This window comes from Pomacea canaliculata, linkage group LG10, assembly GCF_003073045.1.
Source record: "Pomacea canaliculata isolate SZHN2017 linkage group LG10, ASM307304v1, whole genome shotgun sequence".
Classification (NCBI taxonomy): domain Eukaryota; kingdom Metazoa; phylum Mollusca; class Gastropoda; order Architaenioglossa; family Ampullariidae; genus Pomacea; species Pomacea canaliculata.
This window is the reverse complement of record NC_037599.1, coordinates 15,670,869-15,698,734: the sequence shown is the minus strand read 5'-3', so window position 1 is coordinate 15,698,734 and position 27,866 is coordinate 15,670,869. Positions and strand designations below refer to the sequence as shown.

The window sequence follows — 27,866 nt, the reverse complement described above, 5'->3', positions numbered from 1 at the left end:
GGCGGTGTGGGCCGGGAGCTGCCGCGGGGTGGTTGAGAAAAGGGTAGATCCACCCGCTTCCTTCTCGAGCGCTCTCTTCACCGTCTGGCGGTTTCCCAGAGCGGCAGTGTCTATGGTCCCACTCACGACTAACAAATGATTGATAATTTTTTTAAATGATATATTGTCTATCTGAAGATAACAAATGATAAATTGCTCGTTTTTAAATGATAAGCTCTCTCATTTGATGGTGGCAACAGAAGGCGCTTGACAAATGAGTGTGCCAGCTACCCCAAGGACCCTTCCATGTCTCCACTTGTCCTCTACTTTTCCATTTGCACCCGGGTTGTTTGACTGTCCGTTTGTGCTTCTGGCCAGACTATGTCACACTTAGTTCTCATCTTGATGCTCCTTCCACATTGCACTTGACTCACTTGAAAGTCTGGCCTTGATCTTTGCAAACTGGACCTGACTAACGAGCCACAACTTTTTTTTTTTTACAAATCCAATCACTTCTTGGTTCTGTCTACATCACACTGCTCCATTGGTGTAGTTGTACTCACCCACAGACAGAGCTAGAAAGAGGAGAGGGTATGATGAATAAGAGAGGGAGAGAAGAAGGTAAAAAAGAAAAGAAAAGGAGACGGAGGAAGAGAGATGTCTGGAGACATAATGTATTGTCCCTTGCCACACAAGACTAGTCCAGCTTTGTGTACCCGTGGCTCCCGACCCTCCCTGCCTCCTCAGTCCCACTTCACTCAGTGCAAGTGTCGTGGCCATGATGAATCCCACAGCGAATCCCGTGCGACTGATAATTATCGCGTTGGTTTCACTGATGATTGCAAACTCGCCTGTCATCGATTCTGCTTTCCTGCCCATAAAACAACGACCATTTGGTCTCGGTGTCAGGCGGGAAGCCACCACCCGCTCAGGCTTCGGGCGTCTGGTATCCGGGTGCAAAAAGCTGGCGGTTGTCAAATCCAAATTCCAGGCTTCTCCATAATCCTGGGTATCAATCAGCAGATGCGGGTGGCAATATTGAATCTCCATGCAGCGCTTTTCTATACAAGCCGGGTATGTAGCCGCGACCACCCGATCCCTTGAGACCCATTGCTGTAAGGGGAATAACTCCATTTTGACTCTCTCTCTCTCTCTTTATTTTAAAATAAACTTTTCGTAATTCTTCCGCACTAGAATCTAGTCTGGTTGCGTGACTGTTATTTACAACAAAAAGCTCGATGTAGTTTTAAATGGGTATTAAAATGAGCAATATTATTTTTAAATTAAATTTGGTAATGGTATAATAATGAATTACACCATTGCTGTTTCCTCAAATAATTCATGGATAACTGTCACTTTTGTTTCCGTTTGTGTAAATGGTGTTTTGTGTGTGTTGCTGAAATTAAAACAGACTACCCGTCAGCCACGATGTGGAGGGAGGGGGACTAGAGCTCAATTAACCTGACCTTTCACACCCATTGTCGGGAGCGGGGCTGCGAAAAGTGTTTGAGGAGTCAGTGGAGCGTGACTGTCGCCACCCGGACGAGCCTCAAGGACGCCTGCTTGCATCAGCACCCGAAAAAGATGGCAGTGACCTCGTTCTTAGATGTTTTTATACCCGAAGTTTGAATTGCCGGGTGTCCTTCGCCTTTTATCTGTCATCGAGCTTCTCGTGACAACAACCAGTAACCAACGCTCCTGCACGTGCGGTGTGCATGACTAGACACGTGCATGCATACGATGGAATAAATAGACAAACATAGTTTGAACTTGACTAACAAAAAGCCATTTCAAGACCGAAATATGCACAACACCAATATTATTAGCATACGAACACGTATACCTGCGTCAAACACGTTTTTCACCTCAAACTTTCATTTTAAAAAAAAAGTGCTACAAGGTGCGGTCGTTAGCAAGTGATGCTGGCCCTCTCACCTGGTTCACCAGTTCGATCGCTGACATTGTAACAGCCTGACTGTAAGGCTATAAAGCCAGGTGTGCTGTTGAAACACCAGGATATCCCGGGTACATCGACATGTACGGCAGTTGAAACAACAACAGCGAAATGCTCACATTAGTCAGAGATTAATTATAAAGCCAGAGCTTCATTAGCTCCTTTCTCACTGATGACTACAGGGTGACAGACCAACTCACCGACTACACAGGAATATTTTTGAAAACATTTAGTGCACACAAAAGGTTTTACTGAGGACCTGTCATCAGCAACAGACTGCTGACTACACAGCTGTCATCACAGCAGTTGTCCGATACAAACTTTTAGCAGATTATTCTACCCTGGTACCCAAACCTCTTTTCATTCTCTTTCGGCAAACAACTAGTAAACAACTTTTTTTACAACATTGACAGTCCAGGCAGCAGGTGTTGTCCCGAGTAAAAAGCAAATAATTAGTGGCGGCATCTGCTTGGCGGGATGGAGGGGAGGGAGTGTGGGGGACGTTGAACAAACTCGACACAATCTCCACACGGTGTGTTGTGTGCATATTGACACAATATTGTCACAATATAATCACACAATACTGTCACAATATAATCACACAATATTGTCACAATATAATCACACAATACTGTCACAATATAATCACACAATATTGTCACAAGTGTTGCTCTGCCTTTGAACCACAGCCAGTCCCCACCTGTGATCAACACAAGCGTACGTAAGTACATAGCTCCATGTGCGCATGTCCACTCCACTAAAGAATTAGCGGTCCTTGATGTTCGTAAAGCAAAATTATAATTATAGTGGGAATTTCAACTGTCATTTGCATGCAGTCACGTGAGTGCTGCTAGGTCACGGTGTTACGGTCACGGGGCCGCTACCGGGTCACGCTGGGGCATTGGAAGTGGCGGGATGGGGAGGTCTTTCATGTAACCGTCACAGCTGGTGGCATGCAGCTGTGATTAGCACAAACACTCACTAACACTAACACTCCCACACCAACGGGAATCTCCACCACAACCTCACCGACCCACGCACACCCAACACATGCATGTGCGCGCACCTGAGGATGAGTATCCCTCACACCTCACACCTCACACCTCACCCCTCGCTCCTCTTTTAGCTATATCATATCTACCACTCTCAAAAAGAGGGATGCGATCCACCTTTCACATGGCTTGGAGTAGACAAGGTGAACCACTTACAGTTCACTGCCCCTAAGTTATGGAACGTTTAGTAAAGATCATCACGTGACCTTACAGCCGTTAGAAGATTGAGGTATTAAAGCTCGAGGCCAGCGTTAGGGAAGACAGTCAACAGATAGTTTAGTTTACTCCTCGAGGAGCATAGGACCACAAAAGTCAACAGATAAGATATTCTTGAGATATAAAGACCTCTGAACAATACTACGCAATAACAGAGTTAGAAGAAACAATGACAAGAGAGAGATAGAATAAGATGACAAAAGGAAGGAAGACAAGACAGTTTATGCATTCTTTCATCAGTTCGCGACGGAAAGGATCGACCGAGGACTGTAATGCGGCGGATTTTTCCCAGTCCGACCTTTCAGTTGGCAGTTGCAAGCCGATTACCATCTGCAGGTGACAGCACCACCTAAAACCAAAAAAAAAAAAAAAAAAAAAATCCAAATTAAATGGCACTCGTCCGCGCATTGTGCTCGTGTTTTTTCTGCTAAAAGAATAAAATATATAACCACAAAACCGCGCTGTCGGACTGATGCGGATGACAGAGTTGCGAAGGCGCGGGTGCCGACAAAGGCCTGCAGGTGGCGCGAGATGGGCTGCAGCATTAGCAACACTGCCATCCCTTCTATCAAAACACAAATCGCCCATCAGCAAGGCCTGCATCCATTCCATCTCCCACGATTAGCCTGACAGCGCACGCTCGGGTAGCGCGCACACTCGGGTGCACGGAATCGCACTCCGGGCATCGCTCAGCCTCCCAGCTAGTCCAGTGCTTAGAGTTATCACCCTTGATAACGGTGATTTCTCCTGCACTGGCTGCGCTGCCTTGTCTCGCTCGCCACATGGTGGCGCATCGATCTCACCACACTTCAGTCCTCTTTTCACGGTGAATGGAAGAAAGGTTTTTTTTAACGGCCGACAGTTAAATGCATATTTCAACGCCAGCGAGCGGGCGGCTTAAAAGCGCTTTGGGTTTCAAACATCGTTGATTGCAGCTTTTACCACGCTGACATTTAAACCTTGAAACATTAAAACAATAACTGAAATAATGTGAAATAACATCTGACAGTTACGATTATCGTCATTGCTGTTGCTGACACATCACACGATGAAAAATATTGAAATTCAAAGGACGAAAAAATCGACCGTTTTAGCTGTAAATTATCCACAAAATAATATGTCTGGCATATTAACCTGTTCATTCAAACTTCTCCGAAAGGCTCACGAGTTGAAGAATTTCCTCGGAGTATTTATTTTAGGAGAGAATGCGAGATGTTTATTGTTCACCAAAGTACCCAAAGGAACGCTTTTCCAAAACCTGTACCCTGATAAAGTGCATAAAGGCCACAGGGTGTCTTGTTAAAGTTACAACAAACAAAATGAACAGGTTAATGTTTTTGATAAAAGGTTGGTCCATGTAGTTTCGTTGTTTTTTGTTTTGTTTTGTTTTTGTTTTGTTTTTTGTTTTTTTTTTTTGGTTCTGTTTTGTTTTTGTTTTTGTTTGGTTTTTTTTTAAACTACGATGAATAAATGCAGACGGTGTATACGGTAACAACCCTGAACTCAAGCACTGGCCATGGAGCAGGATGTGTAAAGTCGCGTTCCTCAAGGAGGATGCGACGATAAACAGGTTGGTGCTAATCATGTCCAGGATGACGATGACAAACAGAAGAGGGGACATTACGAGAAAACACGAGGATGACAGAGAGGAGGCTGAGGAGGAAAGTGGTTATGACTGTAGCTGAGAGCGAGTGTGGGGTGGAGTGGGGTAGGGGAGATAACTCTCAAGTACCCCAACATCGATTGACCAACTTGGCACAGGAAGGTGAGAGTTGCCATCAGTCTCAACTGGCTGGTCACACGGCGGTTTATTGTCAGTCACGGTCCAGCGCTCGCGCTTTGCCGCTGCCCACCCCCTTACTCCAACCCCACTTCACATCCTTCTATCGGCCCTCTATCTGGCCCAAGCAGGCTCAGGGGCGGTAACCCGACACGCCGGACTCGCGTACGACGGGAATTACCCGCCCAGCTCGCCGCGCCTGAGTGAATCGGCAGATAACTCGCTTCCGGGGGACAGTTCCGCCAAGCTTGCCGCAGCGGCCAGCCAGCGCCGCCTGGTGAATCACACGACACTGGGAGTTAGCGACTTGGCAGGAGTAGTGTTTACCTGCCTTGGTGCCGGAGACAAAGGTGCTCAATCACTGGCCCTTTGATGGCGGTTCCTGTGTGCACACCAGTCGCTCCACTGCACTGCGATGGTTTGCAGGCCACTTTAGCCTCCACCCGACACTCAGCGCTGCTCCTGCCATCAGGCCGGCCAGATAATGTTGTTGTCTTTGCTGCGCGAGGTAGTGTTGATTACTTCGGACCACGTCGCACAATTAATTAGTTGGACACACAATAATATTCATTACTACTAATTTCTCAGGCGCACAGCTAATTACAATGAGTTTATTGACTCACAACATCGCACTAATTATTACACATTGTAGTGCTGATTACTACTAATGTCTTAAACTCAGTATATAGTGCTAAATATCAATTAGTGGATCACAGAACCTCATTCAGAACTTCATTAGACACGTGGGTGTGGAGCAGTTTGTTGTGAAGACCGCGATGTTGTTGTGACTGCAACACGTGAAGCTGAGGTCAAGGTTGTGGTTTTATCGATCAACATACAAACAAGCAAACAAACAACAATTTTCACTGTCATTATCATCATCATTATTATTTCAATCATTAGCAGCAGCTGGCTCTCCATCTATACCTGGCGTTTAAATAGCACGCGCAGACGCCAATGACGTCATTTGCACGTGATGTAAACACGTGATCTTCCTTAGTATTAATAAACCAGATAAACAGCTTCGATGCGATGCTCAAAACCTAACATGACCAACCAAGAAAGTTCTCTCATTCCTTCTCGGACATTCTCCCTTACTCTTACTCAGTAATTTGAGTCTATGAGTCTCTTACTCAGGAACTTGCTTACGTAATGGTCGGCAAGGGCGGCCACCCACAGCGAGAAATCTGGCAAGACAGCGTGAGAAAGGCTCCCCCTACTCTGTCAGGAGTGTGATTATTCGCCCCTGACTGGGCCAGCCCGGGCCGAAACAAAACATCTCTGTCCTCATTTCCTTCCCGTGTGGGCAAAGGCTGATTAATATCCAACTGCCATGGTCGGCGATATTGTCTCGGAAACACCGCCAACACACAGTTAACCGGAGTGACTCACGGTCTCAGAACAAGACGACGGGGAGGTGGGACGGAGGAAAGAGGACGGGTGGGTGAATGGAACCCTGATCTAACGACCCGTGAAGGGACGGAGAAAAGCACAGACAGAACAAACAAGAGAACGACGACCAAGGCGGGAAGGAGGGAAGAGGAGGCTGGGCGGGTGAAGGGGTGGACGTCAGGAGGTGACAGACCACGGTGCTACCCGATTAGAAGTGACAGGGACGGCGAGGGGGCGGGAGGGAACAGTGACCGCTGATGAAGATCGATGATAATGGCGTCCTCGCCAAGGGAGACAAAAGGGGAGATAATAGGAAGAGGCAGGGCAGGAAGTGGCGCCAGCAGATCGCCACGACGCGATGAGGTCCCTTGCTTCTCTCCCTTGCCAGTCGTCCTAACCCTGCGGGGGGGGGGGGGGCGTCACCGGACCGACAGCCCCGCCAGCATCACTCCTACTTCACCGTCAGTCAAGATCACCGAGCCGGATCGACATCTCCACCATCGTCGTCCATGACGATAACGACAACCTTACGGTTATCCTTGTTAACCAGAGCGGACCGACATCCTGAACCAGAGCGAGCAGGTCGACTCCGGTGTCGGACCCTGTCAGCTGCGCATGTCGCGGCCGTTACTATCACTGAGACCAACATCCTCACCGTGAGTTTGATCGTGACCACACCAACTTCCTCAGTGGTTGCTAATGACGCCTTGGAACCAGACTAAGTAAACCACGTGATGAGCGACACGATTTAATGGGCATAGTAAACAGTGTGGTGACACACGTGACAGGGAATGGTAGGCAGTGTCTACCCCAGACCTGGGCAAAGGCCGGCCCGCGGGCCGGATGCGGCCCGCCTCTTGTCTCTGACCGGCCCGGCCGCTGGCCCGCCCGCCAGTATATATACTATATATACAGTATTGGGTTAAACTGAGTTAACTATATTAGTCCGGCCCTCTAAAACAATCCCAATTTCTCATGCTGCCCCTTGGGAAAATTAATTGCCCACCCCTGGTCTACCCTGTGTCTATGAGACTAGACTACCAACACTGCTCATGCGGTCATGCCTACTCTGCTCAGAACAGGATGGTGAGCGAAGAGATGACGAGGGCAGCAAGCGTGACAATGATGGCGACAAGTCGTCAGCCACCCCGGCACATCGATCTGTCGGTGAGGCGAGCCGCTGTCACACCTTCAACACAGGTAAACCTGTCACTGGGCGCAGCGGTTTGCCAGCAGACGACAGCTGCATCAGCGTGTGGTTCAGACCGCACAGGACAGGACACTACCTTTATTCCTTCAGCTAACGATTTTCCAGGCGAGAATACGGTAGTCACATAGCCCGAGGCTGGCGGAGTCCTCGCCATGTTGGATAATGTTTGTCTTGGTGTTTGCACTCGGTGGGAATCACACACACATAATCACACACACATACACAATCACAATCACGTGCACTGGCACAGAAACTCATGTACTCTCAAGGGAACACACACACATTTCTAGCGAAAGGAAAGAAAATAGTCAGAAAAGATTTTAACAAAAGCAGACAAACATGTAGACTGACAAACAGCAGGCGTACGGGTAGACAGACAGGAAGGCAGAGATTAAGAAGTTCTATTTGCTGGTAGGAAGACCTCAGAGCATCGATCAATTACTTCTTGTCGCACGAGGCTGCCTGTCGTTCAAGTTCTAATTAATTTAGGTCTGATGCAGCCTTAACCTCACGGGCTGCCAGCGGCCGCAGGGGCAGATAACTGTCAGGCTCCCTTCCTCGTCTCCCACTGCCCCTGAAAATAAAAATACGAGTTACTCACGCTGATTACTCACACTGGGCACTCACACTGTATTTTCACAGATGGACATTGTACAGTGACAAGGAGTGAAAGAGAACACTAACAAGTGTACATTCATGGGGGAGCACTCTGTGCACTCACAGAAAGCATTGATACTCAAACTGATTTAAACAACTGAAGATGCAAAGACTCAGACCGGAAGTTGCTGAAATCTGTGACATCTTGGCATGGTCATGACGCCGATAACGGATTCGTAGGCTTTTCTCTCACTTTCTCTCTCCCCACACAAATTCTGATACTAGCACCGTGAGACGAACACTAGCACCCTGTAATTAACTTGTCCTAATTATTTTCAAAGAATGTCTCCAGTCACTGACGGAATTTGCCACCAAATTACCTTCAATTAAACATCGAAGTTTTTGGTATTCTGGCTGACCAAATCCACCGTCACTTACTGAGGGGTCGCACCGTGATAAACCAGGGTACAGGTGTAGTAAACTGTAAATGGTACGCTGGTTTATTGTAGGAAATCTCTCCGCTTTCTATTTCAACTTTGACCTTTCTTGAGTAGTCTTCATTGATTAGTGAACAGCAGCTTCGAACCGGCGATCTTATGCTGTGACGTCAAGCGCACTTTCCACACGTCACAACGGTCACTAACGCCATCTATAATTCACACAAAGACAGCGGTCCAAGGCGACTAGCGCCACCTATAATTTAAAACAAAGACAAAATGACTGGTACCGCCAGTGGTTTACAGAGGAGACTGCTATAAACTCAGATCTTTTCTGTTACATTTTCAGTGACGCAGTCCGTCTAAAGTGAATGCAACAACCAAGCAACCTATTCTGGTAATGAGTCATTTGTAGTCATGGTTACCAACCTAAATTTCATTAAAAGTAAGATAGAGAAATTAAGGTCATGAATATTCATTAGTTTTCTTGACGCAACTCCAGCTGTGAGACTCAATTTGCACCTGCTTCAACCGTCAACATTATGATGTCATCGTCACATATTTTTTAATTTTATCTTTGCTTTTATCTCAGCTGCCCAGCTCTATGTGCACGTGTATGAGTGCGTGTGTGTGTGTGAGTGTGGGGAGGGTGCGCATGCATATGTGTATGACATGTGTGACAATGTAAATACACTGGTTGAACATGCTGTATCCCACAATGCACACTGTTCTGTCGTCATTATAAGGCTGCAGATGGCGACAACAAACACAATTTTTGAAAAATCTTATATTATATAGGAAGACAAATTGATAAACTAGTACGTGTCCAGGCCGTAAGTCCAAGACTGGATGTCCACCAGATGACTGATGTCTCCAGGCAGTGCGACAGATGCTGGCTTCTGTTCAGTTTATTTGCATGTTGTGGTGCGCGCGCATGTCTGTGTGTGTGTGTGATGTTGTCTGTGTTTCTCTTTTTTTTTTCTGTTTTATTTTGAAAATCATTGCGGCTGATTTCCACGCAGCATGCAACAAAGCCATCCCACCAGAGCCTGATACAGACTAATATGAACAGGTCGATCCTTCTGTGAACAGATCGAGGTCACGGGGGCAAGACAAGTCTGCTTGCAACGCCGCCTAGCGGCTGATCAATGATTAGCAAAGACTATCGACAGTCCCTAATGGCAGTCTTCACGCTACTCGCGAAAACTTGCATCTCTCTCCCCCTCCCTCTCCTTCTCTCTCTCCCTCCCCATCCCTCCCTCCCCATAATTCCTCTGTTCTCCAGTTTCACTTGTCTCTGGCCGTAGTTATCACTTCACGGGCTTCAGCCAATTCCATTTCCTCCAGCAAAATTATGAGTTGGCGCAGCGGGCGTTCAGAGTTCTGCTCACTCTCTTGTCGGGATTAGATGGTGGTCGGGTGAGGCGGGGGTAGTGGGGGGCAGCGCAGCCTGGTTTACAGGCCTCAGCATGATTGTCAGGTGATTGTCGATTGTATGATTGTCTTCCACCGATGTTTAACGATGGTAATGTTGCAGTTGTTGTAAGTAATGGTGAGACAACCCTCCTCCCTCCCGAGTCCGCCTCTTAACACCAGCACCTGAGCCACAGAACGACGAGGTTCAGACATGGATGTTGGTGAGCCACCCCGTGATATATACATATAGGTAGAGATAATAATTATACACCGTATTAAACTAGCATGTAGTGTAAATAAGATGTACATAGCCACCAAAAACATTGACAGCTATGTGCTAATGTTTCTGGTAGAAGAACATCACGTTTGTCATGTCCACAGACACGCCTAGTTAACATTTGTTTCCAGCTCTCCCATTGGTTGTAGCTTTGACAACATAAACATGTCTATGTACAATCCTGACGTCTGTATTGTTGACCTTGACCGGTTCGGGGTTATGTTTTACCTTTAAAAAGTTATGACCGTTCGGAGAAGTTTGTAAAGTGTCCAGTTGATGATCTGGAAAAATTACAGTGACAAAGTAGCAAAGCCACGAAAATTGTACAATCTGTGATGTGGACAACATAAATAACATGTGAGTAGAAACCGGAAACACGTGACGAAAGGAAGAGAAAGGGACGGAGGAAGATGTAGGGTCTGTCATGTCTGTCTGCCATGACAAAGGGAAGCAAGAGACAGGGGAAGAGACGAGATAAAAGATAAGCAAGACCGAAGAAGGTACAAAGCGAAGAAGCGGTCAGAGGAAGAACAACACAAAATATTCTTTATTTCTCTCCTACCACTGGCGTCATTCACATCTGTCTGTTTAACAGTTCTAATTGCAAGTGCATCTGTTATATCTAAGAAAAAGTTTCGCAAGATGTGTGGCCTTTCGACCTCACGGGTTATTCGGGCAAAACTCCCGCTTGGGGTGTGAGTCCGACATGCATTTCGGCACAACCGACAGTCGGCAGGACTGAGCAGTCTTACGGCAATCAGCGATATGGCCAAGCAGCTGCTATTTTCTTCCAGCTGTGCAAAAACAGCTGCTGTCTGGTGACTGGATCGCTTCTGTGGAGCAGGAAGGATAAAAATACTGAGTCAAGGGGTCAAAGGTTATCATGCTTGAACTTCGTTATAACATCACAGGAACCGAACAAACACGCAGGACAGCAGACACCCTAAAATCACATTCAGATGTTTATATGTTTACATGTTTATATGTGCAGAAAAACAGTTCTTCCTGTCGTCCTGGGACATGCAAATTAGAGTTACATAAATAAAGTTCCCTCCCGTCATATTATGCGATCCTAGTTACTACTCTCTACTAGTGTTATGCAACCCTAGTTACTACAATCTACATCACTGGGTACCCACGTGTAGGTGTGCATGCCTGCGTGCAAATACAAACGGTTTAACAGATTGTCGGATGACAGATGGGCGGGCACATGCGCACTGCAGTCAGGCTGTCAGAATGATTGCTGGTTTAATTTGTTTATTTTTTCCATAAAATATAAATGGTGCAGCAAAGCTGAAGAAGCAGCGAGAATCATCAAAATGAAAGGGGATGGGAGAAGGGAGGGAGATGGAGAAATATAGATCTGCAGCCCGCGACAGCTGCTTCGAAAATTACAAACCACTTTCAGCAACAGGCAGACAAACGATCAAAGTATGTTAAAGTAAACAGTTAGGGAGCAATGTTAGGGGTTTTCATGCTGTGCCCAGAATAAAAACACCGAATGTAGGAACACGGTTAGTGAAACGAACAGAATTCGCGCTGCTTTAAAAATGGATCCCTCGACACTGCGGAGTGCGAAGAAATTTACAGTGGGACAAGCTCAACGACACAAAGAAATCTGCACTAAGCGACAAGTCAGTCTCAGTTTAAAAGAAAACACGAGAAGAACTTAAAGTTCATAATTCAAAGCACATAATTAAAAGTTCGTAACTCAAAGTTCCAAGAAGAATGAGATCTTGTTGGTATATGCGTGTATACGCACGCGTGGGTGCGCGTGTATGTCTCACACACACTTACACACATGCGACAGAGAGATCGAGGGTGGGTGGGGTCGTTAATAAAACAGAGCTTTTCCAGACTCTGCTGAATTGAGAGTTAAGCACTCTTGGCCGGACCCGCAAGTCGAATGAATGGAACCATCATCTCTTGGAGTTGACATGCAAGAGATGTTAACACAAGCCGAGCCGCGCAAGTTGTGGGAAGGAGGGAGGCACACGCTCTCCCAGCACCTGCACGAGCACCAGCACGAACTGCAGCAGAGATTTATGGGAAGAGCAGGCCGCACATGCTAATTAGAACGCCCGACTCTCAAGGGGCGTCACTCAGACCCGCCAGCGGCCATCGCCAGAACTAAAAAGAAAGAAAAAAACTGTCCACCATAACAAACCTGCTATTGGCCCATCACAAAATGAGTGCTCCGATTATTTTTAAATATAGCACGCCTGCTTCGTCGTCTCCTGGAGATCCTCAGCCGACCAGACGATTAAATGGGAGAAAAATCAATGGATGCGGTTCTGTCCCTTACAGAGCTGAGGGGGGACAACCTGGGGTAGGTAACCGCTGGGACAATGCGAGGACAATGACGAAGCTCATCTGTTCAAAGCATCTACAAAGTGTAGGCCACAGTAAAGATGTGACATTAATGTCAGACGAGAGATCGCGATCAAGACGGGAGACAGGACACTGGCGCTCACAAAATGTAAGAATGCTGGGAGAAAAGACAAGTTGGAGACTTGTTAGTGTCGTATCCGTGGCAACTTGTCATGGTAGTATCAGTGCTTACAACCGACTTCAGGCAGCATTAGCAGAGACACAGCATCAGGACCTCATTACCTGCCTCCAGACAACCTGTAATTAGTTGGGGATGTTTGCTATGAACCTCATACCATCTGCCCCTTCCAAGGAATCGACTGAAATACACTTACTATCTCAGTGTTTACACTCGGTAAAGCTCACAACAAATACACGTGATTCAGTAGTCACAGATAAGACCACATGACGATGTCCAGATATAACAAATAATGATAAAATCTTTCACTTTTTATCATTTAGGTAGATATGTTAGTATCCTGTCATCGTCAGGTTCATTGGCCTCACTCTTACATTCGTGTCACGTGATCTAAATGACGCAGTAGAGGGGAGGAGGAGAGGCAGGATGACAAGGAGAACAAGGTAGATTATTGAAGGTATGACAGCCAGTTCATCGAAGATCATCGTCCTGAGTTCGTTGCCTCTGCTCACGCCTTCTCTCATCAAGGCTTGTGCAGCCTGAACCCCCATTTTTATTTCAGACCACATCGAAGCCCAACAAAGGGGACACCTGCAAGTTTCTGAGGCTGGAGGATCGTAGTGTACAGCACGACACTGTAGAGATCACTACAAGGATTGACTCTGTATATGGTGCCACTCACTCTCTCCACTCGTTCACTCACTCACGTGATCCATCTATCACTCACTTCTAGCACCCACTAACCTGCTAATTCGATCACTCACTCACTTGGTCAGTCTTTCATTCACCCGATCACCCACACTTGATCACACCCTCACTCAATCAATCGCTGTGAGTAGACGGAATACGACACTCACAGGCGTCTCCACTCTGCAGGAAGGAGGAAGCACATCCTCATGATCTCCAGGCGGGACCGCTACTTATCCTTCCTGTCCCTCTCCACCGACCCTCGACACGTCAGTCACGGCAAGCAACTCACACCCGCATCCAAAAAGGAAACTTGCCACGCAGAATGTCATTGGTACAGGAAACCAGTCATTAATACGATGACAGTGTCAGCCGCGGATAACAAACTGGCCAATCACCTGCGTGCCCGGAAGCAGACTTCAAGAGAAGCAAGAGACGCCTTTGAGGTCAATTTTCTCCGAGGGAAAGGGGTGTGGACAGAAATTTGCATAGGCCGGTGTCTACGACCCGGGATAATCCTTGGCCTCGCCGCCGCCACGGGGCAAACGTCCTGGCAAGGGAGACCAGCAAGGACCCGGATGTGTCTAATGAGCAGGCGTACAGCCACCCGTGTGTGCGGCGCCCGCCACTTTCATATCCGCCCGTAAAACGAGTTTCGATGAATGGCCACAGGCAGGTAGTCAGCCATTTCATGCTGTACAGTCACGTGGTCTGTGCGCACATCTGTACGTCACTCCGCTCGCATATTTTAGTCTACCTGTCGGTTACTTTCTAGCCAGTGAACCATCGCTAAAAACTTACCTCTGGGCTGAAGATGAAGGTATACTTCATCAGTCATAACGATGGTGTCCCCTCAATATCCTATATTCTCTCTCAGTCGTAGATACGTACTGTTCTTGTGAGTGTTGATTTGTTTTTGTTTGTTTGTTTGGTTTGTTTTGTTGTTGTTTTTTTTTGTTGTTGTTATTTTGTTTGTTTTTGTTTTTTGGCGAATAAACTTTTCAAAAGTTCTAGATATACCATATAGACAAAGTCTTGAAGCAGGGTTTATTTTTTACATGAGCATTCTAAAATAATAATTAACATTTCGGAGGCTCTATCTACCCTACTCCAGCCCTTGTTTTCTGAGGGGTAGGCGAATAATTTAGTTTATTTATACAAGAATGTGGCTTATATAGCGCAGTTAAACTACATCATTATTCAAACAAAATAAATAAATCAAGATGTCTTCAGTCTTCCGGCCAAACGGGTTAGCTCTAGATAATCAAGATCATTCGTTTAGTCTTCTCATTTGCCTCACTTCCCTAAACCCTCTCCCATCGTTTTATCTCCGGCGAGCCATCTGGTTGATCGGCTAATAACTCAATCACGTGACAAAAGCAGGCCGCGGCACTGGTGGAGCGAGGCCAAGGCGAGCAACTCCATTGATCTTAGCCCGCAGGACCGGCTTACCTCCGCCGGACCCTCCCAAGAAAGCAATGGCCGCGGTACACTCGCGTCAGAAGTGGAAAAGTCGTCTGACGGCAATGGCCGCTGAGTGAGGCCCAGTGGACGCGAATCGCCGACTGTCGACACAGGTGTACCGCCCGTGACCCTGGCTGCTGTGGCGGGTGTGGGGAGCCCGTTACTTCACCCCCACTGGTCGTGCACGCGCGTGCGGCGCTGAAAGGACGCGAGATTTGTGCAAATAACAATTATGCCTGCACTCCGTTTCTTGCCACTGAACACCGGCGCGGCTTTTGTCTGCTGCGGAAGATGAGAAGAAGTGAAAATTCTAGAAAGATCGGCACAATGGGCGACCTAACGGAAAGCTGAAATGACCTGTCAAGGGACTTCATCGTCGACACTAATGCTACCGAAAAGGATTATTTCCCTTCACCACTACCACCTCCATCCCCCTAAAACAGCAAAGGATTTTAGCAAGTTTTATCATTTTCTAAGAAAATAAAAGAAAAAGTTCCATCGTGAGCGCTGTTCAGCTGCCACTCGTGACTAAGACTGATGGGTGACCAGGGCCTGGTGACACTGCCAGTCGTCTGCTAGTCTGGACTAAGCATGTAATACCGGACTTACTGGTCCAGTTATTTGTGGATGTACTGCTCTGGGCGAAGACGTTGACTAGCTATTTGTTTTTGCTTATAAACAAAAGACTAAAGACTCAATGGGGTGTATTTTCAACACAATTCATGGTAAGCCACTGAACAAATATATAATAAACATTTATTGTATACTTATTTGGTTACGTGGAATCAGTTTTGAACACAAAGTATCTCAGTGGCTGATGCTGATCATTACTGATTGCAGTTTGTTATCCTCGGGTTAAGACCTCGTCGTGCAAGCAGAAAATGATGCTTCTAGTCCAGTACAGGAGGAGGACCACAGCGCAGAGTGGACCGACATCATCTTAAACATGTCTGGGACTCCACTTTCTATTGTCTTTGGCATTCAGCAGGGAGGTAGAAGTGGAGGCACCTCTCATTACTCTCAGACGGAAGTAAGTTAAAGTTCTAAGTGTACTTAAAAGAGTGGAACTCGATTCCTTATGTCATCAAAATGTTTAAATACTCTCTGAAAACTTTACTGGTTACACAAAACTCACCGTTGCCCATTGATACCCGGTATCACACATCGTGACACTTTTATCTTATTTAATAATGAATAGTGATTTCAATGTTTTTTAGTTTAGTTAGTTGACTGTAGGTTTCACACTTGATTCTTAACGTGTTCGTTGAATGGTGTTTATTTATTTATTACACTTGTCCATCATGTGCGCGTGGTGTTTGTATGTTGTAGCAGGTTACTGTGAGCCAGCGTTCATTGGTTGCTTGACTGCTCCTGTATGTCTGTAATGGTTGTGTAGTTCTTGAGATGCTAAGAAATGTGCAAGTAAGCAGTTCATATTTTAGTCAGCATTTCACTCTGGAAAAATGATGTGTGTATTTATTTTAGAGAATAGACTGACTTTTTAAAGTACAATTTATCAACAACTGATTTACGAAGAATTCTTCTGGACAAGATCAAAGATGCAAACGTTTATTAAGAAAAGACAAAGATGAAAACATGGCAGTCGGTGTGAACACAAGACTTTGCCAATAATGACAATGACAGACTGGACTTGTGTACATCATGTGCCTGTCACCTGATGCTCCAAGAAACTGTCTCTGTACCACCCACAATGACAACCATCATCTCTAGAAACAATGAAATGTCTGCACAGTGATCACTTCCACTGCAAATGGTGTGAGACTAGACGGTTGCATGGCAAGCAGCAGAGTGTCTACAGGACTTGTGGCTGTGAACATAGCAAGACAAAACATTCAACAGGAAAATCTGTTTAGAAATAAATAAAATACAAGCAAAACATGAGCAGAACACAGTTAAGTGGGAAAGGACTTCATGTCCTCTTCTTGAAAAAAAAAATTGCAAAAGGAGTTGGTGTATAAATATAAATATACGATATATAAAGAGACACCTACTTATCATATATAAATATTGCATGTGTGATGTGTATATTATGTAGAAATAGATGAGTATATATATCTCATGTATAAGGATATATATCGCTTATAAATACGCATGTATATATGTATAAATGTATGAATTTACATTACATGTGATAGATAAACATGTATAGATTTTCTAATTACCTTGTAAATCATTAAAAGTGAATTATTCACTATATTGTGTGTTTGTTTTCATTCTGATCAACTACGAGTAGGTCTCAGCCTTAAGGAAGATATCAAATAGTATACAAATTGTGTGCAAAGGCACGAACATGCAAATAATGTACATTACTTTCGTCTTTTCATTATTTGTGTAAAATAAAACAGTAGTTTATCAACATGCAAGAATGGAAACTGAGACAACCGCTTCCTGTCCCTTCAAAAGATAACATTCAGATACAATATGAAAACATTGTTTTCAAAGCACGTGACTCCAGTATAATTTCACATCACATTTAGTGTCGTCCTACAGACAAATGTCTGATATTCAGGACGATTTCTAGTTTAATTATCGAGAGAAGCATCAGTGGCGTGTGCATCCCTTCGTCTGGGTGGTTACAGCTGTGAACTCTGACCTCGCTGATTGCCAACAGACTATTAACTCCCCTCGTCTGGCTATCTTTATAGTTTTTAAGTTCACTTTTTATTTAGAATTTTACGATAGTATGATCTACCTTCCTCCCAGAGGGTAATGAATAAGCACTTAACTTGCTGATGATCAAGAAACTAAGGACTGAACACTCACTGACTGACACGCGCGCACGACAACAAACACACACACTGAAGAGGTAGGGGGAGGCAAACACAAGTGATGGGAAACAGGTGCAAAAAACGACGGAGGACATGAAACGGCCGCCAGAGGAAGTTAATAACAGCGGAATATTAATGAGCAGTGTTGAAATTTTTTCTACTCAACCTTGATCAAAACAAGAAAGAAAAAAAAAAAAAAGGAAAAACACGGGGGTTACGATCATTTTCACAAACATGACCCCAGCGTGACCCTCTCCACATCAAAGGCCGCCCCCGGGGCTGGGAACGGACGCCCTGCGGCTCGCTGTCGTAACGTCCGCGGCTAACCGCCACCGCCTTATCGCCGCACACGCGCCGCCTGCAGACGCCATCAAGATTACCAGACTTGCAGGTACCTTCTTTCTTCTCCCCTTCCATACCCCTCTCTCTCTCTCCCCGACTAGAACCCTTCTTCTCTGATATCATCAGGGTAGTTTGTTCTTCCCTCACATTTTTTTTAACGAAATATTTTATGGGTCGAGATTTGTTCTTTGGTTTTGTCTTTTTCGCTGTAAATCTCTCTTTGTGTGTTTCTGTCTGTTTTTATGTCTTCCTCTCGTCTGTAGTTATTCATAGTCACAGGTCCTTTGCTAAAATTCTCAGGTAGCAAGTGTTGCAAGCGCCGTCAGGGACGGAATCGGATTTTTCTCGGGTTTTCAAATTAATTTCCGTTCTGTCAGGTCCTTCCCGCTTTGCTGAAGGGTTTCTCTGACCGCATCATTGCTCGACAGCCCACACCTCACCATATCCTTGTCAAAGGGCCCACACCTCGTGACGTCTCTGTCAGGCGGCCCACACCTCGTGACGTCTCTGTCAGGCGGCCCACACCTCGTCACGTCTCCGTCAGGTGGCCCACACCTCGTCACGTCTCCGTCAGGTGGCCCACACCTCGTCACGTCTCCGTCAGGCGGCCCACACCTCGTGACGTCTCTGTCAGGCGGCCCACACCTCGTCACGTCTCCGTCAGGTGGCCCACACCTCGTCACGTCTCCGTCAGGTGGCCCACACCTCGTCACGTCTCCGTCAGGCGGCCCACACCTCGTCACGTCTCCGTCAGGCGGCCCACACCCATCTTGACTGGTGTGTCAATGATGTACCTTCATCTTCACATCAGAATTCATCGCGACAAATTTCAAAGTTATGTCTCTGGCTAATAAATTATTTTTTAGTCATCTTTAAAAATAAGTCTCCTGCGTTACAAAGGTCTAAGATAAGTAATCGTGGGATAACTGGACATATAGTCTCCTAACCGCAAGTACAGGGAAAACAGCGATGGTGGTGTGTCTAAGATGTGCCATGCGGAAGATGGAGTGTCTCCTTCCGGCGCCGTTATCTCCCCTAATAAAACTGTCTGGTGGGCGCTGGGAGCGCTGGGGGAGTTCAGTTTTGCAATCACTGGCCCGAGTGGACTCGCTACCAACGACCTTCTGGTGCAAAGGCCAGCGCATGCCTCCTCCCAGTGGCTAGAAAGCCTTGTCGGGGTGTGACCTCCTACAAATGTTTCTATTTTGTTCAACTGAACCACGACCTAAAGGGTGGTTAATTCACAAAAAAGAATACCAAAGATAATTTCTACACTGTGTGTTCTGTGGATGCTATGGATACAATTTACTAGGACACGAGACCTTTCTCAGAGCCGGGTAACACCCTGACCACTCTTCTTGTGTAAAAATAAACAACTGTTGACCTGGGTGAACGAGAGAATGACCTCATCATGACCTCTTTCTCACCTGATGCAACAATAAAACAATTGTTGATCGGCGTAGACATGACTCAACAACAGAGCAAGACTGCACCGCCACATCGGCTGAGCTGGGGGCTGAGCCACCCGGACTTGTCTGACAAATTCGGGGTTTGTCATGCTGCATGCCGGCACCTCCCAGGCCAAGCGGCGTGATCTCCACGGGTGGATGCACCCAAGGCCAGCGAGTTGCAGGGATGACTGATCTATTGAAGTCGTCATCACCAGTAATTGCAACATGAAAGATTGTGGTTGCGCCAATTCATCAGCGATGCAGCGTTTTAAAAACGAATAACAGCCTCAACGAAGTGGGTGACAAGGTGATGCAGGGATGGGAGGTGGACTGGGGAGGGGGGAGCAGAAGGTGTAATTAGCTTGAAAGCTTCTGAAATGAAAATTCTACCTCCACCCATGAATAATTTACTTTGATTATTCATAATTAACGGCTCCCGTCGGTAATCCAGTTGCCCAACACGTCTGGCAAGCCATGGAAATGAATGTCGATGAAATAAAACCTGACGCACACAATAGAGATGGCAGCGGTGCATTAGGGATTGTGGGAAGGGGGCGGGTGACTTCCCCTTCTCTGCAAATTGAATCTGCCATGCGCTGAAAATCGCAAATAGTCAGCGAGAGTCACGTGACTCTCATTCTAGCAGCCACCATACCCCACCTCCACCACGACCGATCTCCCCCGCCCACCACACTGCACCACAATGACAATGTATCACACAGCATCATACGTGTATCGTACTGTATCAACTGTATATATATACAATATCACACTGCACCACACTCAGTCTGTACCCAGGGTGGAAGTACTGACAGGGTGCACTGTCCCTCCAGGGTAGTGTTGATCAGATTTCAAAACTGTTTGTGCGTGCATGTGTGTTTGTTTACACAAAATTGTCATCTGTGACTTGTTTTCAAGAGAAGACTTTCTAGAAGATGATTTCAGTTAATTACATAGGTCTGATGCACCCAGACAGATGAGTAAAACTTGGGTATGTTGCGAGTGTCTCTATGGGCTGCAAACTGTATCAACTTCTGTTTCATGCGTTTGTTTGTTTGTTTGTTTGTTTGTTTATTTGTTTGTTTGTTTCTCTTTTTTTTAAGTAAGTCGTGCGAATCCACAAGCTGCTGGATGGACCTGCAGTCCCCCATATCCACCCGTGCCTTGTCCACGTTTGCATATGTTCCTCTCACCACCAAAAATCTGTAGAAACATGTCAGGCTGGTTTGATTTTCCACATCATGCAATAAGTTGTAATGTCTGTTTTCTCATTTTACACTTCAGCGGTCTTTTCTTGCCTCACCATGTGGGCCGCCAGGCGTGGTGTGGTGTAGGTGGCAGCACCAGTCTGTCATTAGTGTTCTTGTTGTTGTAATAGTAACTGGTGGCCGGGTCATTCACTTATCGGTGATATTGTCATTGTGTTTTTAGTGATCTTGTCATCTTATTTGAGGTTTGTCCTCTGTTATCGGCGATCTTGTGTTTTGTTACTGGTTGACGTGGTCATGATGGTGGTGATCAGCGCCATTACATTATTAGTGATCTTGTCAGTCTGTTGTTTCGGTCGTTTATTAATTGATCTTGACATTATGTTATTAACAATATTGTTATTCTGTGATTTCTGTCTTTCTGTTACTGGCGATCTTGTTGTGTTGCTGGCTGTCGTTTCATAAATGTTGTCGTAGCTGTAGCTGTCGTCCTTGCGATATACAACATTGATGTTCACAATGACAGCCATTTCTTATCATCCATCTACTCAATGTCTGTCGGCTGGAGCAGACCACTTCATCCTCCCCCCCTACTCCCCTCCTACAAGCATGTCATCGACAGCAGTGGCGTGTTGCATAGCACGTAGCGAATCGAGCGAAGCTAGCCTAGCGAATCTAGGGGTTAGCGAAAGCTAGCGGTCCCTGTGCAACGCAGTGTAGCCGGAAGCCAGAGTTTCAAGATGGCCGACTTACGGCGAGGTTTGAGTGAAGTCTTTGTTTTGCAAGCTACACCCCGCCATGCTGTGGCCAAGCCGTCGCAAATAAATATCGAGCTTGCGGCCCACCTGTCCACTGAAAGTAAATCAGGACAATAATGAAAATTCCAATGCCCACATGATTGGTTTCGTCGAGTCATCGTTCCAGGATACTTGACATACCAGTTCAAATCTCACTTCGAATGTTGCCGGACGCCTTTGATGTAAGTTAACGTAATAAAATAAAGTAAAATGTAATAAACTTAATGAAATATAAATAAAAATGCCAAAATCAATTTTAAGGAATGTGAACGTCCAAGATATATATATATGCATAAATGTATCCACTACACATATCTATAATATGCTCTCACACACAATAAACACAAACTTTCATAGAGATCTTTTGTGAAATTTTTCAGGCTCTCCAGGCTTGGATTGAGCCTCATCTGCCACAGCAACGTGGTTCAACAATAGAACAAAGCTGCTTGCCACCTTGTGGTTACTGGCACCAAAATCACCCTCCAGAATATATTCACCTATATTTGCCATACCACGTCTATAGCAAAGCATCCATCATCAGTGTCTGCTTTTCTCTTCCACCAACATTTATTATTTCATTATATAATTTGAATATTTTGCATAAATATCTCTTGCATTTGTATCAACACCCATAATTTCTTTCCCCATGCAAATTGAGGTCTACATGTCTTTGTGTCACCATCATTAATAAGTTGTCCACCATGTGCATATATTATCTATGTGCATTTATATTTATGATTGGTGTGATTTTGCAGTTGTGGTTATATGTTGTCTACATACTGAAGTTGACACAGCAGCAGCAGCAAAGTATTGTCATACACCATATTGCTGTGTATTTTTTTCATCACTGTGTACAGTTCTCTCCCAGCAACCTTTATTATTTCCATTGCATAATTTGAATTTTTTATACATATCTCTTGCATTTGCATCACCACTATGATTTGTTTTTATTCGTGTAAATTGAGGAGTGTGCGTGTGTTTAATTCCTGTCACCATCCTTAATAATTTGCTTTGTCACCAGATGCATGTCATGTTCTGTGCTTTTCAAATGAGTGTCACTTTTCGTGTTTAGCTTTGATGCAACACTTTTCCAGTTATAATTTCTCATTTGATTATCATGTAATGTGTTTATCATATAATAAATTTTCATTTGATTTTACTAATTCATGGTAGAAACAAGTGTGCTTCATTGTGTACATGATTATCAGGTAAATCAGGATTTTTTGGTTTTTAACGGTCACAGTGAAAAAAAAAACCATTTGTAAGGGCGTGTAAGTTTTTTTATTTAGTACTAAAATCAAGACAGTGACAATATCCTTTATTCAGTAGGGTCGTACTAATAACCGATACTGGGAGAGGTGAGGAGTCTCCTGAGACATTCCTTGCTGTTCTTGCTTCTTTGTAGGGGTGGCACATTGCTGGGTATTGGAGATCTCGGAGAGAGTGTTTACTGAAAAATAAATATTAATGAATTATGACCAATATATGGGCATGGAAAACCCAAATATGTCTAGCCTGTATGCCCATGATAACTGCTCTTGCTGGAACAGTGCATGAATACAAAAAGTTCCTAACTGAGCTTTTTACATATCTAGACTCATCTCTTGTGGCAGAACAGACTTTTGTCACTACCCTCCCCAAATACCTGTAGGAAAAGAAGCATTAAACAATTAATACTTGAACTGTCAAATTTTTTACTAAATATGGCTATACTAAAATTATGCTTTACTTGCTTATTTATATTATAAATGGTTCACTCACCTTTTACACTCCCCAGTGATGATGATGTCAGTGGTGGGATGAACAAAGGGTCTCCTTCCAAGATTTCAGCCATTCTGGAATAGAAATTCCATCGTGATCTTCCCTGGCCCGTTTTCTTGTTGAAATCTAATATAGCTTTGTACCTGTTGGGATACAAGTACCAAACATGCTTACATATCATTATGTATCCAGACTAATTTCACACAGCTACCAAAAAATCTCTACTAAAGCTTGGTTGATACTGGTGGGGTCTTGTTTACAGGTTAAATGAATGAATTGTGGTCACAAATAAATAAGAACTTGCACAACCTTAAAAACATGTGATGTTTTGTTTCTCAGATCTATGGAAAAATGTTGCACTCTAAGACAGAAAGCCAATGATTTTGTAGGAACTCACCATATTTTCATATTGCTCCATTTTTTTCTCAAGTGCTGCTGGAGCAAAGTGGCATCCTGAGGCTGCCATTTCCGAAGCAATCCTCTTCCATACCTCTGTTTTCAAGTTGGAATTACAAATTGTTCCTTATGTTCGGCCTAAGTGTCCATGAGGAAAAGTATGCCCCCTTGGTCCATTGATTTCCCACATTCATTTCTGTTAAAATATGAAATCAATTAATCAGGAATAAAAACAGGAAAATAAAAACCAGAATAACATAGTGATATGTTTAGTAAATGCAACAGTATCAGATTCAAACTTAAAGCTTTGATTCTAAACATCAAAGAATAGGGTAGTTGTACTATTTTATTCTGTAGGAAGGATAATTCAATAATGTGCACAATATTTTCATAGCTGGGTTATTTGTGAAAATAATTAAAGCCTTCCATTATAACAGCTCTTCATGGCATTTATAACACTGAAAAAATACCTTTATCACCACCTTCAGCCTTTTCATAACTTGAGATAATAAATTTTGGAACTAGAAAGCAGAAAATTAAAACACACACACACAAGAGGCCGGTACACGCGGAGACTGCAGATTGGAGGATACTGTCGGGGCTACAAGTTGTTATAAAATTACTCTCGCTAAACATGTGAATATTTTATCAACCTTGATAATAGTGTATTTTAAATAGCAATCGCTAAAAGACACCACTTTGTACACGGCCTTAATCGTAAAGCTCGTACTCGGCAAACGCCAATCCGACTACACATTGTCTAAAATTGCTCCCGCTACACAAATAAATATATGTTTCCACATAAATAATAGAGTATTTTTATTACTTATCATTAAAAGATACTTACCACTTTGTTTCCGGTCCAATACTCCTTTTTAACGGGAGCATCAAAGAAACTCTCATCTGCAAACTTGAAACCGACAACAATGTCGGCCATTTTGAATAGCAAGCGTAGGACCTCCAAAGGCCGCTAGCTTTGCTACGCTAGGGGTCTAGGTTCGCTAGCTTGTAGGGGCGCGCTCTTTACACTTCCGGCTAGATTGGCTAGCTTCGCTCGATTCGCTACGCCTATGCAACACGTCTCAGGGTGACCCCTACTCACGCCTCCCACGAGGTCGGCATTGACCGCGCGCACGAGCCGAGAATCTCTGCCGCGAATAGTGACACACCTCGCCTTCACCTGGTAATTACGGGGCCGAGCTCAGCCACGGTCCCCCTCCCCTTGTTCTGATTAGTGCCAGCCCCGGCGTTACTTCCCCTGCTCCCCTGCCCACCCCCCTGTCCCCAACCGTAACACGACACAGACCTCGCGCCTTACATCATTGATGTCCCCTCGCCCCGTCAAATCAGGTAATGGCGCTTCTCAGCGGGAGGACAGGTGAGATCGTTCAAATGAAAGGTGAGACGCAGCTGCCGAGCTTTTAGAATTAGGCTGCTGGCGCTGCCTTAGCATCGCAGTCTTCAAAATTGAACAAAAATTAAAAAAAAAAAAAAACAAAAAAAAAACACTACTCACGTGTCAGGTAAAAGCATGTCACTAATCCAAGTGTCTGGAAGCTAAGCAAGTGCAGTGACACGGTTGCAAGCTCCAGAGCCGCGAGTTCGATTCCCGAGGTAGTCAGGGGGGGGAAAGTTCGATTTCAATCTCAAAGGATGGCGATAAATAACCTGTGAGGCTTCTCCTTGACATATGTGATGTGTGATATGTGATATGTGACCCGGTCAGTGTTGAGTGACTTGATAGGGTGACTCTCTTTCCTTCTCGTTAAAATATCGCAAATGACCCCTCTCTTCCCACCCTGCAAAATATCCTCCATGCAGCCGTCAGTAAGTGGGCAGAATTCTACCCTTACATCTTAAAACGACTCTAAACACAAAATTGAATAAATAAAAATGCTTAATAAATATCATTAAAATAACATCTACAACAATTCTAAAGAAAATTGTAAAAAAATTTTACTCAATCGAACGCGTAGAGTACATAAAGATAAGAAGAAATGAAATGTTATAAATACCAACACCACCACCGCCACCACCACCACCACCACCACCACCACCACCACCACCAACAACAACAACAACAACAACAACAACAACAACAACAACAACAACAACATTGAGATTAAGTGAATGATAAAGGAAAGTGCAGGGAGAGAATTACAAGCTTTATTTCATGTAAGACCAGACCGAGTGTCGACTGTTCAGAGCGAAGCAGGCGCCGCCACACCCGCGTGTAATCCAAGGGAAGCAATTCATTCTGCGTTCTCCCAGTTCAAATAACAAACCGTCAGCTGGATACCTGCAGCGACGGATCCTGGCATTGGTTTTTAAACAACAAGACAACCGTTGGTTTTGAATGTCGCTCCTTCCGCCAGTCACGTGCTCAGGGCCGACGACAGAAGACAATGGCGTCAAAGCAGACTTTCGTTCAACAACAACAAAAAATGTCTCCAAACAGCAGAAAAACCAAGAGAACAATTCGCTATTCTTCACATTGTTTTCGCTAAAACTTTCTGTCAGGAATATACAGCGGTGATGAGCAGACAATGCCGGCCGCGGCTTACGTGTGGTCACGCTTGATTAATCGCCACCCGACTGATCATGCGTGTCTGTCACATCGCGGCCTCCCCCTCGTGTCGGGGGCTGAATGCGGACGCCGGTTAATAATTAATTATGCAAAATGACGCGAATAATTGTCGGAGGTAAAAACTGTCGGTATTTTGGGGACAATACCGAATGTCGGTGTCGCTGCACAGAAAATCTCTCTCTCTCCCTACCCTTCCTCTCTTTGTCATCACTCACTCACTCGCTCACCTACTCACGCACTCCCACCCGTAAACTTACCCCAAAACTCATGAGTACAGGTACACACATATACACTCACCCTAAACCTCCCCCCTACCCTCACTCATTCACTCACCCACCCCACGAGCAGCACCAGCACCTTAATCCAAGCATCACCTTAATGGTAATAGGATTTCTCCACTAACGACAATTTTCAATCCCTCACCCGTCCTATCTTTTCAGCAGTGCTCGCTGCCATCGAACAATCTATTTCTAAACAAGCATATCGAATGGAAGTCGCTCTCCCCCGCTACCCCTTGCTCTGTTGTCGTCGCCGTTGTGTGACTGCCGCTGGAGATAGCATCTCCTCCAATGGCACATCATTACATGAGCGGCCTGCTTCTGGAGCCGTGCAGCCTCGCGCCACAATGGCTGCAGCAGGAAAGATGACTGGAGACGCGGTCGATACGTAATGAGGGTGTTTTGCCGGGTGGAGCCGCGCGGCCGGGTGGAATGACAAAGGCTTCTCCAGCTGAGGCAGATGTGACGTTCGGGTAGAGCGTTAATCAGAGCACAAGTCCATCACGCGCAAGTACGCGTGAAACTTGACCTCAGAATCATACATTGTAGCATCGACATATTGTAGTCATGACATCACAGGGTTAGGTCGTGACGTCACACGCTGCAGCCATGACATCACACAGCTTTGCGTCACTCGATTTGGCCTCGACACGTTGTAACTGCGACATCACACATTGTAGCCTCGAAATCGCACATTGTAGCTGAACGTGTAAACTACTTACCAGCTGCTTTGTATGTGCAGTAATGTAACCTTGTATAAACAATAATGACCTAACATCTTGCTAGTAGCCTTGTATGAACAACAGTAATCTAACATCTGCATACCTACCCCACCCCTCAATCAAATACCCACGTTCCGTCGGTTACGTGACCATTGCAAATCACAACATAAACAGCAAACTGCACTCACAAAGTCCCAGTGACATCACGTGAACGTTCCTCTGCGAACGTAGAGTACGCTACCACGTGACCAGACAGCAAAAGTGTTGCTGGCTTGAGGTATGAAAAGCTGAGCTACTAAAGACTGTGCGTGCTTGTGTCATCTCCTGTGTCTGTAGGTCTGTATACATAGACATTTACATATGCACCTGCGCACCTGTCAACGAAGATATTTATAGAGACACGTGCAGGTGCTTCTAGGTACGCGCGTGCACACTTCATGTGTTTGCTCACGTGCAGGAGCGTGCAGGCCTGCGATGCATACTTGTGTCTCATGAGTCTCTCCGCGTCTCACCCATTAGCATTGTCACGCGCTCGGCTAGGGCTTGTGGCAATCTTCCCGACTGG

At 45.2% G+C, this 27,866-nt stretch overlaps 2 long non-coding RNA genes across 5 annotated transcripts in view; both read right to left on the bottom strand.

Moving 5' to 3' along the window:
* LOC112573372 overlaps positions 1-27,866 on the bottom strand; it is a 65,266-nt gene that overhangs the window by 19,718 nt on the left and 17,682 nt on the right. For 2 of the 4 annotated variants that reach the window (XR_003101212.1, XR_003101215.1), the window contains exon 2: positions 13,677-16,798. The exons of 1 other annotated variant lie outside the window; for it this stretch is intronic. This is a non-coding gene — a long non-coding RNA (uncharacterized LOC112573372). Of the gene's footprint in view, positions 1-8,025; positions 8,158-13,676; positions 16,799-27,866 lie in introns of all 4 variants that reach the window. One more of the 4 variants, XR_003101213.1, reaches the window with a different exon arrangement.
* LOC112573371 lies at positions 22,948-25,598 on the bottom strand. The gene is made up of 4 exons (XR_003101211.1): positions 24,562-25,598; positions 23,716-23,910; positions 23,319-23,461; positions 22,948-23,007 (listed from the first exon to the last, which is right to left on the bottom strand). It is a non-coding gene; the product is annotated as an uncharacterized LOC112573371 (long non-coding RNA).